Raw genomic sequence first — 4,917 nt, 5'->3', positions numbered from 1 at the left:
TTTGTACCATGTCTGCCTATCTTTAGAGTTGCTTTCCTATTCTACAGTCTAATAATGATTTATATAATAGGTGCCTTTAACATGTTAAATTCCTCCAAACAATCAACCTTTTAAATCCCAAAAGGTCCCTATAAATTGACAGAAAGTGACCCTAACATTATCAGTAATGATACTCTTGCCACACGACACATAAGTGAGAAAAAAATGGTAATGATCTCCATTACATGGCTCAGAGACAGAACACCTATAACTGCACTAAGACGGTAACATATTCTTGGTACTACTGTAGTCTCTTTCCTATACAGAAATAAGGCTTTTCAATGACAGTTCAGAACCATGCATAGTTATTTTGTGACTCTCCAACACCCTCAGTAGATGACGGTTTATGATAAAGGGTCTAAAATGCCATTGACCCTGTCTAGGTTGTCAGTAACTCTGAGTAGAACAGACTTCTCAGGGTATTAGTTCCATAGTGAAAATTGTCTTCAAAGTGGTCATCTAGAACTTGTCAGTTTTGCTGACATAGTGATAGAGCCCGATTTCTAGAAGCAGCACAAAGCAATTTGAATGCTTTAAGATAAGTAGTCATGGAAAATAAATTAGCAGGTTTTTTTTTGGTTGCTTTTTGCCAACCAAAGAGAGTCTGTGTCATTGATACCAATTCATGTGACCATATAATATGAAATAATCCATATGTAAACTAACAGAAAAGAAAACCAGTTGTGTAAGATAGGACTTCATAGGGACTTCATTTCTCTGTCAAGCCAGAGAAATCTTGGGTCATTGTTCCAAACTGTTTTCTATTCTCTTTCTATGATTCTTCTAGTTACACTTATTTACCTTTAATGCTTACTGTCCAGAGCCAGAAATGCTTCTGGACTGACATTGTCTCAACAAATGACTCAAAACTTGATTGAAAGACAAAATCAGGATCCAATGATGCCGCTTGATGCTCAAATTGCAAAGCAGATGTCGGCAGTAACCCTTCATTTCAAGAACGGTAATGAGGACGTGAACAATCCCTGTGGTCTCTCCTGCAGCTTTGGCCGTGTAAAAATCAAAGGAGAAACGAAGAGTGAACCAAAAAAGTACCACACTCTTAAAGCAGGACTAGTTGTTCATTTTTGAATAGTCATCTGAATCAGATTTTACCCATTTAATTGATTGATGACAATTATTTTTGGTTTGGGGGGGACCAACAAGTAATTGCTTTTCATTTTAGAAATCCAAGTAATTAGGAATAGACTCACTCCCGTAATTTTATCAAACTAACCACATTTGGACAGCTAATGTCAACCCATTTAAGTGTCTGCAAGTCCACCCATCCCCCACCTCTAAACTTCCAAAAATTCTTGCATAAATCCAGCAGCTTTTCTTCTTAGCCACAGACTGGCCAACATAGCTCTCTTTGCTACAGGAGTAGGGAGCACAGTAAGAAATAAGCATGACTTTATTTTTTCTTTCAAATATTAAGTAGTGTTTTCTTCACTGTTTGGCAGTATCGTTTATCCTATAGAAGAATCGTTATATTATTCTGGGATTCTTTTTCAACATTAAAGTAATCTTCCTCCAAAAAAGGAACTTAAAAAAAATTCAATTCAAGGGTAGAAGGAAAATCAAATTCAAAAAAATTTTAGCAGAACTTATTTTGCTATCCTTTTTTTTCCTTTAAACTTACTGTAGTTTGGATACAGTTAAGATACTTTATTTCACAGATAACACCATATAACAACTTTTCATAACATTACTTACGGTTGTTTTCCTTCAAAAAAAGAAAAGAGATTTGGAAAGCAGAATTAACAAGTGACCTTGCAGTAACCATTGCTTTTCTCCTCAACATTTAAAAGAGTTTGATTTTTCTTAGTTTTTTAAAAAACAAAACACATATTACTGCATATTTTTTCATAAATATATTGACATTATAATGTGCATAAGTGAATATATGCTTCTGGGGAAAAAAATCAGGCTTCAGGGAAAACTACCTACACCTTATCTTTAAGAAAGGCTACATTTTGAACATTATTTTCTATTATAGAAGAATATTACTCAGTTAAAATGTAAAACAACTTAAATATCAGTGATGACTCTAAAAGAAATATTATAAACTAGAAATTAATACACTGGTAATATTGAGTCTCTGTGGTGCTGCTCTCTTCTCATTGCACAAGCTTTTGGACCCTGCATTATAGAGTTCATGGCCATTTTCTCATCATGCATGAGAATGTATTCTAATGAAAACACAGCATGTAAGATATCAGAAATACCTATATTAAAATATGTCAGTTGCTGAAAAATGATACTTTTATTACTGGACAAAATTGCCTTTAGATATGACTGTATTTAGCTCTCAGCTCTGAGATAAAAAATAGTTATGTTTCTAACTTAATAAAAGAGTAAATGTGGTTACTTTAAAAACTTTAAAATTACATTAAATTGTGTGTTTATAAAACATTACACTGCATTATCCTTTTAGTGAATTTGTGGGTCTATATTTAAAATCTTGGGCTTCTTTATAAAAAAACATTTATGCACACTTATAAAAAGCATACTCATATTTTCAGATTTATTAAATAAATATCTCCCGCTATATTTGAATATAAATTAGGAGTTTAAGCTATACATAAATAAAGATCTCTTTTAGAATGGGTGACTACTAAGCTGTGCTTTAAATCCATTTTCCCTGGTAAGAAAAAGAAAAAGAGTGGCTAAATTAGCAAAAAAATAAATAAATAAAATAAAACAACAATAACAACAACAACAAAAAAAAACCCAACACAGGATGACCAGTTAAATCTGAATTCGGGCAAACAAAGGTAATTATTTTTAACCAAGTTTATCAACAATATTTTACAGGGCATTTTTATGCATTTTTGTTGTTTGTTTGAACTTCACTTTTAACTTGAGCAGCCTATGGTTTTGTGAAAGCCTCAGAAAAGGGGCAACTAGGATGTTTCATACAAAGGAAACAAAATACGACAAGCGCAGAAAACAAGAGAGATTGAGACACATTTGGAAACAAAAGTAATTTATTGTTCATGGACAAGAACTGAAATTTATATTAGAGTAGAGAATATTTGCATTTTCCTAGAAGACCGTCATAAATTTTAAAAGGTACAAATGCCGCAGAATATCTATATATATATATAGATATATATAGTTGAGCAATACATGTTCTTAATATATTCATACAGTTCTAGAAGTAAACCTTAACTTTTAAAAATCCAGTTTCACTGTATTTTTCAGATGGCAATGCAGTAGGATTCTTACTGAACTGTACATATTTTCCCCACTAAGGTCTGATACTACTTTTATCTGAATTTCTATATGTGGAGCTATTTATGAAATTTTCCTTCTTAGTCTTTTTCTAGAAGTTGTTTCCCATATGTATTTTTAAGTTAACAAATAAAAATTGTATATGTGATGTTTTAAAAATGGTGTGAGAACAGTTAAAATCTATGCCTAGCTGTTTTCCAAGAATGTAATACACTGTTTTTAACTATAACCATGTTTTACAATAGATCTCTTGAACTTGCTCCGTCTGGGTAACTGTAATTTTGCACCCTTTGACCACCATCTCCCTAATCCTCCCACCCTCGAGCCTCTGTAATAACTATTCTCCTCTCTGCTATTATCCCTTCCGTTGAGATTCTACATAGACATGAGAACATGAGGTGTTTACCTTTCTATGCCTCGCTTATTTCACCTGTCATAAAGTTATCCAGGTACATCCATATCTTAAATGATAGGATTTTTCTTATTTCTTCAAGAAGAAGAAGTCTATTTGTATAATTGCATCATACAAATATACGACATAGTTTTTGTCCACTGTCTGTTGTAAGACACTCAGGTGGATTCAATGTCTTAGTTAATGTGAATAATGCTGAAATGAACATGATAATAGGATATCTCCTTGAGGTATGGATTTCATTTTTTTAAAAAATAAACTTAGAAGTGAGACTGGTGGATCATATAATGTTTTCTTATAAAATCTTAAAAGAACCTCGCTTTCTTATAAAACTAAACTATTTGTGGTTATAAAGAACCTTCATATAGTTTTTCAAAATGGCTGTACTAATTTGTATTCCTTGCAACAATGTGCAAGGGTTTTCCTTTCTGCACATTTTGCTAACACTTGCTACTATTTGCCTATTTGATAATATCCAGGTATGAGATGATATCTCAATATCTCACTATGGTTTCCTGATGATTAGAGATGCTGAGTAATTTTTTCACATGCCAATTGTATCACTTCTTTGGAAAAATATCTATTCTGGTCCTTTGAATATTTTTAATTGTATTATTTGTTTTCTTGCTATTGAGTTGAGTTCCTTGCATACTTTGGATATTGATCTCTGATTAAATGTATAGTTGGCCAAAATAATCTCTCACATTACATAGTTTGTCTTCACACTCTGCTTTTTCTTTTGCTGTGTAGAAGCTTTTTATTTTGATAGAATTTCATTTTTATTGTCCATGGATATTGACTTTTAATTTTGAAATGGTAAGTTATGAATATTTGCCTAATAAATCTCAGGTCTTAAACAAGAAGATGATAAGGAAACTGTCAGGAAAAATACAGTGTATTTTAATAACCCCCAATTCCCCATAAAAGCTGACAAAGTAATAAGGGTAGTGATGATACTACCATGTCATCTACAGAGGAGATAAGTGATAATGTTTTACTAGAATTCCAGAAAGTCAAAGTAAATTAGTCACAGCTACAAGATCTGCATAATATGAGAATTCATTTACAAGAACACTGAGGAAAGAAATCGGGAATCTGATAATGAGAAAACTACAAAACAATCAGTAAGTGTTCAGTGGAATTTGTAGCCAGGCAATTTGTTACAGCAGCAGAAAGCAGGAAGAGTTTCATACAAAAATTCACAAGGAGATTCGGATGATGTTCTGAAGAGC

This window comes from Otolemur garnettii, unplaced genomic scaffold (genome assembly GCF_000181295.1).
Source record: "Otolemur garnettii isolate 467f Iridium unplaced genomic scaffold, OtoGar3 scaffold00085, whole genome shotgun sequence".
Taxonomy (NCBI): Eukaryota; Metazoa; Chordata; class Mammalia; order Primates; family Galagidae; genus Otolemur; species Otolemur garnettii.
Note: the sequence above shows the minus strand (reverse complement) of the source record.